At 39.1% G+C, this 16,817-nt stretch overlaps 1 non-coding gene across 1 annotated transcript; it reads right to left on the bottom strand.

Moving 5' to 3' along the window:
• Positions 1-14,929: 14,929 nt before the first annotated feature.
• TRNAH-GUG (transfer RNA histidin (anticodon GUG)) lies at positions 14,930-15,001 on the bottom strand. The gene has a single exon. It is a non-coding gene; the product is annotated as a tRNA-His (tRNA).
• Positions 15,002-16,817: the final 1,816 nt, after the last annotated feature.

Genomic DNA, 16,817 nt, shown 5'->3' with positions numbered 1-16,817 from the left:
TAATGATCTTGAGGGCGGTATAGTAGCCTTTGCCTGATTTTAATATGGCGTACACTCTCTACTCTATTTCAAGCGAAAGATCAGCTTGCGCTAGCCATAGAAGAATTGTAATCGAATCGCATCGAACCATCAGGATGCCACCTGTTGATGTCACCTTACATAATGAAGAAGACGTCTACAGGAAATTGTACTTAAAAAAGCCCAAAGAACAGATTCCTAAATTTAAACTAGGTTTCTCATTGAGATTATTTAGACATATTTCAGAAACGATAGAATTTTCTTGGGATTCTCAGCCCATAAATACAGGAAATTTACAATAGTGACAAAATGCTTCCGCAGTTTTGCACCCACAAGACTGTATCTTGCGGTCATTGTGTGGCTGGGGGCCATATATCTGCCGATTGCACCACATAAAGAACAACACCCGAGATGTATAAACTGTAAGAGAAGGAACAGGGACAATGCACATTCTGCAAGGGATCCACTCTGTCCTACTCGATGTATAGAGAAACGGATAAGTTGTATCACGTTGTTGGATACCCGTTCTTAGCTAGAGTCGTTGCATGTGAATCCAAGCAGCCAAAAACTGCCATTGTTGTATTTAATGGAGCTCTAACTGTAACAGTCATATCTCGTTTTTTGTACAACCTTTTCTACCTGCATCTATATTCTACCCAATTTTTAGACTTCTACATGGTTTCTTTATATTGCACTCCAAATGATAATATTAGGGTACCAATGCATCTTTAGGAAGAAATTTTATGCACTTTTCCTAGCAAATACAGTATATTGGTTTCAACTGACTCCAATGCAAAATCTAAACTTTGATTTAGGAACGCAACGACGCTAGAGGTTCTGTGTTTGAAGAATTTATATTGACTAACCATTGGAATGTGCATAATCTTCCCAACATGCCAACAACCTTTTGGAACGTTCATAGACGACCTAACATAGACCTTACCCTTTCCTCTCCATGCTGGTCGGAGCATCTAAAAAACTGGACGGTCTGCCCTGATAACTGTGGACTCCACCCCATGGTGGAATCCCCAGTTATCTGTTTTGAGAAGACGAGTTATAGATGCAAGGAAGAATTTCCAGAGGCACAGATACTTGACAGAAACGGACGTTAGGCGACTAAAGGAAGTCTGTGGTCAATTACGTAAGGAATATTTCGAAGCTATTGCGGAAGCCAAAAGATCCTCATGGCAGAAACTAATATCCCATACAGGTAAACACCCAAAGTGGCAAGTCCTTCCGTCCTATTGCTCTGTTATCGCATTTGGCCAAAACACTTGAAAGGCTGATTGCTATAAGACTCACTTCACTGTTCACGAACACCTCTCTTGTATCAGACGATCAATATGGTTTCCGAACTGGACGAGGAACTGAAGAAGCAGTCGTTGAATTCCTTTCTCGAGTTAGCTCTGCAAATACTAAATACGTTCTTGCTATTTTTGTTGATTTTTCTGCGGCGTTTGATCTGTTATGGTGGTCTAGTTTGTTTGCTCGCTTACGTGCGGCCGATTGTCCTCTTCCTCTCTATAACCTTTTAAAAAGTTATTTTGAAAACCGTACAGTTTCTGTTATTTCTGGATCTAACTCCATCTCCCGCTCTGTCACTAGGGGCTGCCCCCAAGGCTCTGTTCTTGGACCACTTGTCTGGAACATCGTTCTTGACGAATGGCTCCTTAAAACTATTCCTTATACTTCCAAACTGGCTTATGCAGACGATCTCACCCTGCTGATCCAGGGCAATTCCCGTGCCTCCCTTGAAAGTACTGCCAACCTAGTCATGTCAGATCTCTCTCAATGGTCAACCACAAATAAATTATCCATATCCTCCACGAAAACTAAAATGATGCTGGTTAAGGGTTCGCTTAATATTTCACGGCCACCTGTTGTAAAACTTCAAAACAAATCACTTTCCATGGTTTCTTCTCTAAAATTTCTTGGTCTGATCATTGATAGTAAACTTACGTTTACTAAACACTTGGAAGATCTCTCAGAGAAAGTCAAAAAACTTACCTTCTCACTTCTGCGTCTCTCTAAACAATCTTGGGGTCTCAATTCTCGTTCTTTACGATCATATTACAAAGCTGTGTTTCTACCAATTTGTTCCTATGGCGCGGCCGCCTGGTTCTGGCATGTTAAGAAGGTTTCAGTACGGACCAAACTTCACAGCATTCAACGTAAAATGCTTTTGGCAATGTGCAGGGCCTGTAGGACTGTGTCTACTCCTGCTTTGCAGGTCCATAACGGCTGTCTGCCCCTCGATCTCTTTCTTATGTACAGAGGCCTGTGCTTCTACATTAGGCACGCTATCCCTGTCACCTTTCGTGGCATTACCATCGATGTCACTGTGGATCCCAAGGCAGAGAAAAGACGATGTTGGAATATTTTGATGCAGAGCTGGCAAGACAGATGGTCCGCTACCTCTAAGGGTCTTGTTACTTTAAAATTCATCCCTAACGTCACCTTTGCCGCGTTAGAGTCCACTCAGAAATGGTTTCATCCTGGTCTGTACACTCTCTACTTGCTCTCTGGTCATGGCTCCCTTAATGCGAAACTTGCAACTTTCAACCTTGCTGAATCACCTCTCTGTTCTTGTGGTGACCCAGAAGACTGGGAACATATTTTATACCACTGCCATCAGTACCTAGATCTTCGACAGAACCTTCTTCTCTCCACCAGTATCACTGTCCCTGGAAATGAGCCGGACTTCCTAAGGACCACAGAAAATTTCCAGTCCCTGCAAGAATTTGCTCGTCATGCTTTTGATCGCCGGAGATGCCTTCTCACTCAACTACGGAATACCTCCTAGACTTCCTAGTGGAGAACCCTGCTGGCACTGGCTTCTGGCCAGTGCGGGATCAGATATATATCTATACTTTTTCCCTCTCTTTTTTCTTTTCTCTTTTTATTTTTTTTTTCAATTTTATATTTTATTTATTTATTTATTTTTTTTATTAATTAATTTATTTAATTTTTTTCTACCAAAAATAGTTTTCTAATTTTTATTTATATTTTTTTTCTATTAAAAATAGTTTTCTAATTTTTTAATTATTATTATTTTTATTTTTTTTTTTAAATTTATTATATATATATATTTTTTTTTTTTTTTTTCACATTTTATTTGTATTTATTTACTTATTTATTTTTGCTGGTTCGCTGGGTTTGGGCTGCCCGATGGACAGATTTTATTATCTAGTTTTTATTATTTTCTTACATATAAGTACTTTATTATTATTACTTATTATTTTATTTTTTATTATTATTATTTTATTTTTTATTTTTATTGTTTTTGCCCTGATACTAGGGCAGTAAGAGCTGGTAAACCAGAGCGTTTAGAGGGCGGTCGCAATACATGCGTAGTTGTGGCCTACCTCCCCGTGGTGTAGACGGACACTGGGCAGGCTTTCCAGGTGATCGCCTGCCTGGTGACAAAACGGCCAGAAACAACTAAACAACACAACAACACACACACTGCACGAACATAATTTTACACACATTTCTGGCCTTTTACAGTGCTTTCTGTAATCATCACAGTGTACGAAGGCGGAGATGAATTGACGTTCAGGTGCCGTCCTACATAAGATACTATACATGTCTACATGTCTACATCCCATACAGGTAAGTGTGATCCATGGGCATTAATAAACAAAGTCGTGACAAACTGGTAACTCCTGGGATATATAGTTCTGTTCACTCTAACGGAAGTCTGACTACTGATTGGCTCTTCACGGTTGAAGCTATCACAGAGAGACTTTTCCCTGATGATCACCCAGAAAAAAGACACAACCGAACAAGCACAGATAAGATTCGTTAACGGATCTTACAAGGGATGAAATGACACGGAAATATTTAGTCTAGATGAACTTGCACTTGCAACTTTTAAAATCAATCTGAAAAAATGTCCTGGAATGGACTTGGTTGAAAATGCGGCAATCAAAAGATTTCATCAACATTTTCCTCATATATTGTTGAATGTTTTCAACAAATGTCTATTAGAAGGGACTTTTACAAATGTTTGGAAGATTGCGTTAGTAAAGATGCTCAGAAAGCCTGGAAAATTGGCAACGGACCCCAAGGCATATCGCCCAATATCCCATCCAGGAAATCTTGGAAAGCTTTATGAGAGATTATTAGCGCCTAGGATGCAGAAGGTTTTGGCTGCAAGTAATATGATTTCTAATTCACAATTCGCCTTTAAAAAAGGCTCCTCCACTAAAGATGCTATCAGAAATTTGGTGAATCTATGTAAAACTACAGACAAGAAATACATGGTGGTTGTTTTTATTTACTTTGAGGGCGCTTTCCATACACTCTGGTGGGAGAGTGCCCTCAGTTCACTTCAAGAGGCAGAATGTGATGATTTACTATATCAGATTATTAGATCTTATTTTTCAAATAGGCAGATAAAAGTCATCTCACGACATTTGGTATTTTCAAAATTCATTTCCAGAGGTTGCCCACAAGGCTCGATCCTTGCGCCTCTTCTCTGGAATTCTGTTTTAGACCAATGGTTACTAAAAGAAAGTCAAATTTGCAATAAAATAGCATATGCCGACGATTTAGTGCTATGCATTCCAGACAGGTCAAGATTTTTGCTAGAAACAGATAGGAAAGAAATCCTGGATGATTTGCTGGAATGGTCTAGAATAAACAAATTAAAAAGCTCTGAGACGAAAACTAAAATGATGATCTTCAACAATAAACTGGATTATAAAAGACCTCCTAAACTTCATATCAACAATGTCCAAATTCCTTATGTTTATCTAAATAAATATCTTGGTCTCTTAATTGATGATAAATTTTATTTTATCCCCACGTAAAGAACTTTGCTGAAAAGATTAAGAAGTTTACTGCCAACGCGATTAGGCTCTCAAGAGCTGAATGGGGTATAAAGACCTGTATGGGGTATTTTTTTATTATTATTATTACTAATACGTAGGTTAGTGCAAATGCATCTACCAAAGTAGTTAAATTAATTAATTAAATTGGCATCGTTTTGGTTATATTTCATATTGTGACTGCCTTCACAACGAGTTGCCATGGTATTGTACTACATCGAATAAATAACATTCACCAGTGGAGAAGACTATTGTTATTTATTCTCATATTCGAGGTAGTACAATACCATGGCAACTCGTTGTACTACCTCGAATAAATAACCCTTCAACAGTGGAGAAGACTACTGTTATTTATTGTCATAAACAATACAATACCATGGCAACTGTCGCATGGCAACTGTAAAAACGTATTCACATGAGAGCCTTGTCGATCAATTCGGCCCTGGAAAGATTGTGCAAGGCTCAAGGGGTAGAATTTTTTTCAGCCTGGTCTGTACTTGTTTACAGGAGAGATTGCTTCTACAGGAATGGGATACACTTAAATAGAAAGGGTGCAAGAATATTTGCTGATGCTATCGAGGCAGTGTTAGGTGGGTCGGAAAACGGATAGCTTGGGGGGATACAAAGACTAATAGTTCAACAGTAGCCGCAGGCAGAGGAGAAAGTGATTCTTGCACTGCTTCTATTGGAATGAGCAGCAGCCTGGAAAACAAGGTGCAGAGGATTTCAGAGAGTGCTGGGAATCATTCTTAGCTACCCTAACACATGGGTTGTGTTAGGGTATCTAAGAATAAGAACGGGTGCATGTATACTTGCGTGTACACCAATGCTAGGAGTTTGGAAAATAAATTTGAAGAATTTGAGGAGTTGCTGAAAACATCAAAGGCAGATATTATGGGGATTTCAGAGACGTGGTGTCACACAGATATAAGGAATGCAGAACTGGAATTTGGGGAGTAAAACGTCTACAGAAATGATAGGAAGGGAGGAGGGGATATGCTATTAGTTAAGAAACACATAAAATCCAAGGAAGTGAAGCCAGTCGACATCGCTGGACAGTTCAGTGTCGAGTCAGTTTGGTGTGACATAAGCATTGGGAGATCAAAATTGAGAGTAGGAGTGTGCTATAGGCCTAATGACTCTGATGAGTATAATAAGGAACTGTACAGGGAAATAGAGTGGGCCAGTAAATCAGAGAGTCTTATAATGGGAGATTTTAATTTCCCAGATATTGACTGGAATTTGGGGGCTGGTCACTCACACACTAGCAGGGCTTTTGTGGATTTATTGGATGATTGTTTTCTACATCAGCATGTTCGGGAGGCAACTAGAGGGAGTAATACTCTTGATTTGATTATCAGCAGTGATTCTTCATGCATTAAGAATCTGCAGACGGAGGAACAACTAGGTGGCAGTGATCACAGTGTGCTGAAGTGGGATTTACTCAAAGAGGTAACTACCATTAGGGGTAAGTGAAGGGTTATTGCTTTCGTAAAGACGACTACGATGGACTGAGACAGTATTTAAATTCTATACAGTGGGATCAACTGATAATGTTACCAACAGCAAACTCAAAATGGGGAGCATTCGGCGCCTCCGTAGCCAGGTGGGCAGGAGCAGCAGTGCGTAGCACACGCTTCTTGATTAGACCGGGGTTCGAGCCCGTCACCACCAAATACGGAGGATGCGGAAAGGTCAGGGAATGACCACCGCACCGGAGCAATATGGCCTTAGTTGATAATGCTCCTAAAAACCAAATAACAACAATAACAGTATGGGGAGCATTCAAGGAACTTATCTTTGAAGCTACTAGGCTTTACATACCAACTAAGAAATATTGTTCAAGGTTTTGGCCTAAATGGATGAAAGATGAACTAATGAGACATATGGCAGAGAAGAAAAATGCATGGGATACATACAAATTAACACGTGACACAGAAGCCTATGATAGATACAAGTTGATCTGTAACCAAGTTACAAAGGGGGTTAGGCAGGCAAAGGCAGATTACGAGAAATCTTTGGCAAGGGATGCAAAGAAAAACAGCAAAGAGTTCCTTACTTATGTAAACTCTAGAAGGAAGGGGATGAATCAGATTGGTCCACTTGATATCGATGGCTCAACTGTCGATGATCCTGCTCAGGTAGCTAACAAACTAAATGAATATTTTGCATCGACATTCACACATGAGGAGTTATTCAGCGAGGGGAATGCCAGAGGTGTATTCAACTCTGGCAGTAAGCTAGAGAATCTTGTAATAACTGAGAGTAAAGTGGAGGAGAAATTGTTGAAGATAAACACAAGAAAGGTATCTGGGGTGGAGCGAATCTATCCAGTTATATTAAAGGAGGAAGCAAAGGAAGTAAGCAAACCCTTAGCCAAAATTATGAGAGATTCCTTGGACTCAGGGGAGGTACCCATAGACTGTAGATGTGAAAATGTGACCCCAATTCACAAAGGAGGATCAAAGGCTGACACAAGTAAATATAGACCTGTGAGTTTAACTTCTGTTCCCGGAAAATTAATGGAGGCACTGGTTAAAGAAGCACTACAGGATCATCTAGATCTTTAGAAGCATAAAGGCACACATTTCCCATACAGGATGAATAAAAAGAATTTGGGTCTAATCCCGTCAATAACGAGAGAATCTTTTATGCAGGACGTACTTACACTTCTCGGGGCCCGAGGCCCTAAGCTCTTGCTGGGGCCCCCTATAAAGATACCAGAGTCAAAAAAAAAAAATTACACATATATATGTATATACACTCTGCTGCCACTTTATTAGGTACACCTACTAAGTAGCGTGTTCAGCCTTCAAAATAGCCTGGATTTTTCTAGGCATGGATTGAACAATATGGTCAAAATGTTGTACAGGAATGGAGTACCATGCAGACATGAGTATGTCACGCCGTTCCTTGAGATTCGACGGAGGTGTAGGCCCCCAGCGAATAGTCCTTTCCAGCTATCCCAAACCTATTCAATAGGATTGAGATCTGCAGACTGGAGCCACTGCAGCAAAGAAAAGTCATTGTCATCTTCCTGAAACCATTCCATAGTGATTTGGGCTTTGTGCACCAGTGCATTATGCTGCTGGAAGTAACCATCTGACTGAGAATAAACTGTCAACATGAACGGATGCACTTGGTCAGCAACGATGTTCAGATACGATGTGGCATTCAGACGTGAATCTATGGGTATCAATGGACCCAACGTATATCAAGAAAATATTCTCTACACCATAACACTGCCCCCACCACCACCTTGCACAGCAGTCGTCAGACGTGACGGGTCCAAGGATTCATGTTATTTTCCCCAAATTTTGAGCCTTCCATCAACATGATGCACCAGGAACTTCGACTCGTCAGACCAAGCAACTGTTTTCCAATTCTCGATAGTCCAGTGCTGGTGTTGCTGTGCCCACAGGAGGTATGCTGTCTTGTTCTTCATTGATAACAAAGGTACGCGATGTGGCCGTCGGCTGTTGTAGCCCATTCGAGACAAAGTGCGACTAGTGATATTTTGTTCTGCGCACCTAAGTTGTATTCTGACGTGATGTGCGACATTGTGGCCCGTCTGTTTGCTTGCACAATTCTAGCCTTCCTCCTCCGATCTCTCTCTCTCTGTCTCTCTCTCTCTCATCAACAAGCGATTTTCTTCCACAGGAGTGCCGTTGAGAGGATGTTTTCTGTTCGTTGCACCATTCTCAATACATCTTTGAAACTGTGGGGCATGGAAAGTTCAGGATAACTGCCGTTTCAGAGATGCTTTATCCAGCACGTCTTACACCTACTACCATGCCACGTTCGAAGTCCGTTAGATCACTCCTTATCCCCATTCTTGGTACGGTTTGTACGCTTAACTGATACTAGAAAGGTTGTTCTGCTGCATTTGTATCCACAACTGTGGTCATGTGACTTGCAACGTTGTGGGACAAACCATTTGTGTGCACAGTAGGGGTGTACCTAATAAAGTGGCAGCACAGTGTATAATCAGAAGATACAATTATTTTTACTGATTTGTTTTGTTTTCAAATTTGATCATCTTTTTCTCGTTGACTCTTTCGCTTAGATGCTCCAGATTCATATTTTAGCTGCATTATTAACTGATAAATTAAACTAAATTTCACAGTTTTCGGATCTGAACATAAATAGATTCTGAATTCTATGGGCGGTTCAATTAAAACAGTTTACGTAGAACGAACAAATTTTCATATAACGACGGATTTCGCGTGGTTACGAATTTCTAGCATTTAGGGAATAGAGTTGCTGCTGTAGAATGCACGAATTAAGAAGTAAAGGGATTAAGAACAGGGACATTCCACAATTTAGTGGTGTACGTAACACATTCACAACCGACTCCCACATACTGCGCCGAGAAATCGTGCTGGTCAACTGCTTTCTTGTGTTTAAAGCCAGTGGAAAAGATTAAGGCATATTCCCGACGCGAATAATACGTTGTCAACATGTGTTCTACACTTACACCCTATTAGGGAATTAGGAGAGATGATTTTCCTTTATTCTGGAAATTAATCTGTTCTTTTGTAGAAATGAGTCATCCACACTTTCAGTAAATTTTACATGTCTCTTTTTACGCGATAGAAACAAATAGACCTAGTAAATTTGAGATTACAGAGGCTATGCTAGGCCCCCCACCCATCTATGGTGAGGCCTAGGCTAGTGCTTCAGATGCCTGTTCACAATTATGGTCCTACTTTTATGGGCGTTTTTTACTCTTAGTCAGTCTCAGAAAAAGACAAGATTTTTGTTTCTCCCAGAAACCCTGTTTCTTCGTTCAGAGAACATGCCAGTTATGATTAATATACACTGAGTGATCACTGAATTACGACCACATACCTAATACTTCGTAGGTCCTTTTGCCTTCAGTACAGCGGCTATTTGACGTGGCATTGATTGAATAAGATGTCTGCAGCGTTCGGGAGGATGGCCAACCAAGCTGAGTGTAATGTGACTAACAGTGCAGGAATGGAGGTGATTGGTGTATCCAGACGCCTGATATGCCTTTCCATAGTGTCCACAAGTGCTCTATGGGATTGATATCGGGGGAGTTCGGAGGCCAATCGATATGCTGGAAGACAGAGCTGTCTTTGTCAAACCATTCAAATATGAATCTATTCAGGACGACTCGGATATGTTGTAAAGGGTACTTCGCCTTCGCAGTTTTCTGCACACCATAATACAACAACTGACAAATATTCTGAAGGAAGAGTGGTCAAATCTGGAGACAGATTTCCTCAGACACCTAATGGAATCCATGCCACAATCTTTACGGGCTGTATTAACGTTAAAAGGTAGATTTTGTAGATATTGAATAAAGGTTCTAATTTTTTTGTCACTGAGTAGTATTAGAATTAGCATTAGTAGTTAGTAGAGGCATATGAAGCAAGAAAGCCACCATATGTAGCATTAGCAAAAAAAAAAAAAAAAAAAAAAACCATAAATAAATAAAATAATAATAAAAAATTCATTCCAGTTCCTCCTTGAATTTACTTAAGCTATCAATTTCCATAACGACAGATAGAAGTTTGTACTTCCATCTGTTGTTGTGGAAGTTTGTATTGCTGGTTAAAGGCACACACATCTAATAACTGTCTTTCCTCAAATTGAATTTATGCCCTCTCAGGTGATTATTTTGAGCAAGACGCAGTATCCCATCAGCACTGAGCATGCTCAAACCATTCAAGGCTTTGTACACCTTTATCAGATCACCTCGCCGGTGCCTAGTCTCCAGACACTGTAATTTGCAAAACTTAAGCCTTTCTTCGTAAGAGCAACCCTTTGTTCCATTCACTAATCTTGTTTCCCTTCTCTGTACTCGTTCCAGCAGCTCTACATCCTTCTTGAAATGAGGCTTCCAGACCTGTATACAGTACTCAAGGTGCGGCCTGACCATTGCCTTATACAAGGGAATAATCACCTCCCTATCCCTGCTAGAAAAATTCCTGAATATCATTGATAAGACACCATGAGCTACTCTTGCAGCCAGTCTGCACTGCTCAGAGAACTTCATATCTGCCTGCACAATAACCCCCAGGTCCTTTTCATTCCCTACCACTGTCAGTGTAGTACCACAGGGTTGATACGTTGCTCTGGGGTTGCTGTTTCCCATATGTAGTACTTTACATTTGTCAATGTTAAACTTCATTTGCCACCTCTCAGCCCATCTGCTCAACCTTTCCAGATTTTGTTGCAGCAGCATAGCGTCAGTAGTGTCCTTAACAACCCTGCCGACCTTTGTATCGTCTGCAAACTTAGACATTAAGCTTGATATACCATCATCAATATTGTTTATAAATACAGAAAACAATAATGGACCAAACACTGAACCCTGAGGGACTCCACTAATAACATTAGTCCACGATGAGCAGTGTCCATTAATTACCACCCTCTGTCTTCTGGCACTCAACCATCCCTTTATCCATAGCAACAATTTGCTACCAATGCCACACTGCTCCAATTTGTGCAGCAGTCTTCCATGTGCAACAGTATCAAAAGCCTTTCTAAGATCCAAATATATAATATCAAAGTTATTCCCTGCATCGAATTCTTTTGTGACTACATCATAGTATCCAATCAAATTGGTCACGCAAGACCTTCCCTTAACAAAACCATGATGTGTCTGAGATATAACTGAATTCTTGTCAAGATTATCCTGCAGTGCTTCTTTAACCAGTGCTTCCATTCATTTTCCTGGAAGAGAAGTTAAACTCACAGGTCTATAATTACTTGTGTCAGCCTTTGATCCTCCTTTGTGAATTGGGGTTACATTTGCACTTCTCGAGTCTGTGGGTACCTCCCCTGAGTCCAAGGAAGCTCTCATAATTATGGCTAACGTATTGTTTACTTTATTTGCTGCTTCCTCTAATATAACTGGATAGATCACATCCACCCCAGGTGCCTTTCTTGTATTTATATTCAACAATTTCTCCTCCACTTTACTCTCAATTATTACAAGATCATCTAGCTCACTGCCAGTGTTTACTTCATCTATGGCATTCCTCCCCTCCTGAATATCTCCTCATGTGTGAATGTAGATGCAAAATATTGATTTAGTTTGTTAGCTACCTGAGCAGGATCATGAACAGTTGAACCATCGATATCAAGTGGACCAATCTGATTCATCCCCTTCCTTCTAGAGTTTACATAAGTAAAGAACTGTTTGCTGTTTTTCTTTGCATCCCTTGCCAAAGATTTCTCGTAATCTGCTTTCGCCTGCCTAACCTCCTTTGTAACTTGGTTACAGATCAACTTGTATCTATCATAGGCTTCTGTGTCACATGTTAATTTATATGTATCCCAAGCATTTTAATTCTCTGCCATATGTCTCATTAGTTCATCTGACATCCATTTAGGCCTGAACCTTGAACAATATTTCTTAATTGGTATGTAAAGCCTAGTAGTTTCCAAGATAAGTTCCTTGAATGCTCCCCATTTTGAGTTTGCTGTTGGTAACATCATCAGTTGATCCCACTGTATAGAATTTAAATACTGTCTTAGACCATCGTAGTCGCCTTTACAAAAGCAATAACCCTTCCCTTTACCCCTGATGGTAGTTACCTCTTTGAGTAAATCCCACTTCAGCACACTGTCTGCTACCTAGTGGTTCATTTATCTGCAGATTCTTAATGCATGAAGAATCACTGCTGATAATCAAATCAAGAGTATTACTCCCTCTAGTTGCCTCACGAACATGCTGATGTAGAAAACAATCATCCAATAAATCCACAAAAGCCCTGCTAGTGTGTGAGTGACCAGCCCCCAAATTCCAGTCAATATCTGGGAAATTAAAATCTCCCATTATAAGACTCTCTGATTTACTGGCCCACTCTATTTCCCTGTACAGTTCCGTATTATACTCATCAGAGTCATTAGGCCTATAGCACACTCCTACTCTCAATTTTGATCTCCCAATGCTTATGTCACACCAAACTGACTCAACACTGCACTGTCCAGCGATGTCGACTGGCTTCACTTCTTTGGATTTTATGTGTTTCTTAACTAATAGCATAACCCCTCCTCCCTTACTATCCTGCCTATCCTTTCTGTAGACGTTGTACTCCCCAAATTCCAGTTCTGCATTCCTTATATCTGTGTGACACCACTTCTCTGATATCCCAACAATATCTGCCTTTGATGTTTTGAGCAATACCTAAAATTCATCAAATTTATTTACCAAACTCCTAGCACTGGTGTACACGCAAGTATACATGCACCTGTTCCTATTCTTAGCTACCCTAACACAGCCCATGTGTTTAGTTGTACCCCAATGACTTAGAGCAGTCTCTGAAATATCCTGCATCTTATTTTCCAAGCTGCTGCTCATTCCAATAGAAGCAGTGCAAGAATCACTTTCACCTCTGCCAGTGGCTACTGTTAATCTATTAGTCCTTGTATCCCCCCAATCCAGCAGTTTTCCCACCCACCTAACAGTGCCTCGATAGCATCAGCAAACATTCTTGCACCCTTTCTATTTAAGTGTATCTATCCCATCCCTGTACAAGCAGTCTCTCCTGTTAACAAGTACAGACCAGGCTGAAACAAATTCTACCCCTTGAGCCTTGCACAATCTTTCCTGGGCCGAATTGATCGACACTGCTCTCATCATATACTCCCTCCAATCGTGTCTTGGCAGAATTGCAGACACTTTCAAATTCAACCCTAAATTTTGGTAAGACCACCCCGTTTGTTCCTCTCACAAATCTTGATGCCCTTATCTTGTTATCTTATCATGTTACTCGCTCAAGCAACTGTACATTCTTCCTAAAATGAGGCCTCCAGAGGCAGTACTCAAGGCGTGGCCTGACCATTACCTTAAGCAAAGGGATAATCACATCCTTTTCCCTGCCAGATTTCTGTATATCATTGAGAATACCCCATGTAGAGTATTCATTGAGAATACCCCATGTAGAGTATATGTAGGGAATACCCCATTGTAGAGTGCTCAGAAAATTTAATATCTGACTCTACAATCACTCCCAGGTTCCTTTTCATTTTCTACCACCTTAAGTGTAGTACCACACAGATGGTACGTTACTCTGGGGTTACTTCCCTCCTACATATAAAAATACAAACAATAATAGTTTTTATGATATACGCTTACAGTTTCATAGTTTCGTAAAAGTAGTTCCAAGCAACTGATTCGAAAATACGAGATTTTAAATATTTTTTTAAAATTCTGTGTATGCAAATATAAAAGTAATCTGACATCTACCAAAGCAGGTTATAAACAAATTTTAGAATTCAAACGAGTAGCGCCATCTCTTAGAAGTATGACGTACTGCAAGCAATAATTGCCAATTATTATTTGAAAATCAAATTAAAATCAGATTAAAAAATGGATAAAAAAACATATATACCAAGGTTACTGCAAATTACAATGCATGTAAAAATTACTAAATAATATACTTGTTTACCATTGATAATAATTACTATTTTTAATGATTGTTCACTATTCATGATAAATAAATATGTAAATATGTAATTATTTAAAAGGCTACCCCAAACTACAAAGAATGTAAAAATTACTAAATAATATTACTTTTAATAAAAATACTTGTTTACCATTGATATAATTACTATTTGTTATGGCTGTTTAATATTTATGATAAATAAATATGTAAATCATTATTTTTTAATTCAGTAGAGTAATATAATATTTACAAGAAAATAATTATTTCTTAGCTTTCACGAGCCACCTGGTGATTAAAATTCTAATCGTTATTTTATAACAAAATATAAAAAGCGTAGAATTGAACTCAAAAAAATATCTATTTCTGCCTCTCTTATTATTTTTAAATGTTATCGAATAACCTGATATAGTAATTCTTTAAATGAAATGAGAACGCTATAAAAACTTCTAACCATCAAATAAAAATCAGAACCCGAAAATTAAGATATACCGGAAGTAAAATTATATGAACCCTTCCGTTGTGAGGATTCAAATTAAATGATTTTGAAGTCAAAATTAAGATCATCATATTTTAATTTTCAGTTCCATTTTATATTCGTGGTTAAATTAATTTAAGAGTCAAATTACTCCATTATTCCAACAAAATTTATCGACCTGCCGTGACCAGGATTCGAACCTGGGTTATTGCGGCCACAACGCAATGTCCTAACCACTAGACGATCACGGCTGTTGATAAATTCCTTGCAGTGAATTCTTAAATATCCACTCGATCGACAATTGATACCGGATATCCTGTTTTCTGGATTGGGCAGTTTTTATCAGGGAAAATGTAGGTGAGGCAGTGAGGCGTACACCTTCTGCTAAAAATAAGAAAAGAAAGAGTAACTTCGAGGTTCTTGATATGGTACATAGTATTAACCTGTGTAAATAGCTTGATGCAAATTATTTACAATTACAACTTGAGTTGATTCGATAATCTACTTTTTATACGAAATTTGTAACAAAATTTATATATTTCTACTGTTTTATTTCTTAATATCCATACAAGGCAATGGAAAGATGGAGGTACATATTAAGACCCTATGACTTCTTTATTAATCTGTAGCAAAACAGCTTATTTGGGTCTTATTATGTTTTAGGAACTGCTGGTGTAAGAAACTATGACCACCGATACCTACCTAAACATTTCAAGTGTTGAATGATCCCTACGAAGTAGCAATGTTTTGTTCAGACCCACGTTTATTCAACAGGATAATGCCTCATTCCATGTCGCCGTTTATTCTGTTGTTCCAGAAAGATTCATGGACTTCAAGGTCCAAAATTTTTTATTGGTGGTTCATTGTTGGATTGCAGACTCGGAATGTGGAGTGTGTCGCAGCCCTAAGTGAGGCCCCAGGCGCCATGTGGCTAATAATAATATTAACGTCACTTCCACTCACTTTACAGACTGTCGGTCTTTATTTGGCTGCGACACACTCCACACTCCGAGTCTGCAATCCAACAATGAACCACCATTAAAAAATTTTGGACCTTGAAGTCCATGAATCTTTCTGGAACAACAGAATAAACGGCGACATGGAATGAGGCATTATCCTGTTGAATAAACGTGGGTCTGAAGCAAAACATTGCTACTTCGTAGGGGGCATTCAACACTTGAAATGTTTAGGTAGGTATCGGTGGTCATAGTTTCTTACACCAGCAGTTCCTAAACCATAATAAGACCCAAATAAGCTGTTTTGCTACAGGTTAATAAAGACGTCATAGGGTCTTAATATGTACATCCATCTTTCCATTGCCTTGTATGGATATTAAGAAATAAAACAGTAGAAATATATAAATTTTGTTACAAATTTCTTATAAAAAGTAGCGTATCGAATAAAATTATTAAAAATAATAAAGCAAATTATTTACAATTACAACTTGAGTTGATTCGATACGCTACTTTTTATACGATATTTGTAACAAAATTTATATATTTCTACTGTTTTATTTCTTAATATCCATACAAGGCAATCGAAAGATGGATGTACACATTAAGACCCTATGACTTCTTTATTAATCTGTAGCAAAACAGCTTATTTCGATCTTATTATGGTTTAGGAACTGCTGGTGTAAGAAACTATGACCACCTAAACATTTATACCTAAACATTTCAAGTGTTGAATGCCCCCTACGAAGTAGCAATGTTTTGTTCAGACCCACGTTTATTCAACAGGATAATGCCTCATTCCATGTCGCCGTGTATTCTGTTGTTCCAGAAAGGTTCATGGACTTCAAGGTTCAAAGGTTTTTAATGGTGGTTCATTGTTGGATTGCAGACTCGGAATGTGGAGTGTGTCGCAGCCAAATAAAGAACGACAGGCTGTAAAGTGAGTGGAAGTGACGTTATTATTATTATTATTATTATTATTAGCCACATGGCGTCTGGGCTCACCCGGCGGAAGCCAGGGGCCTCGGCCTACTGGCGCCTCACTTAGGGTTAGGATTGCGACTAAGAGAGACCCAGAAAAAAATTAAAACATAATTTAAACTGAACAGGGACC

The sequence above is a fragment of the Mastigoproctus giganteus genome, chromosome 4, assembly GCF_048544385.1.
Source record: "Mastigoproctus giganteus isolate SK-2022 chromosome 4, ASM4854438v1, whole genome shotgun sequence".
Classification (NCBI taxonomy): domain Eukaryota; kingdom Metazoa; phylum Arthropoda; class Arachnida; order Uropygi; family Thelyphonidae; genus Mastigoproctus; species Mastigoproctus giganteus.
This window is presented reverse-complemented; position numbering and strand designations above follow the sequence as displayed.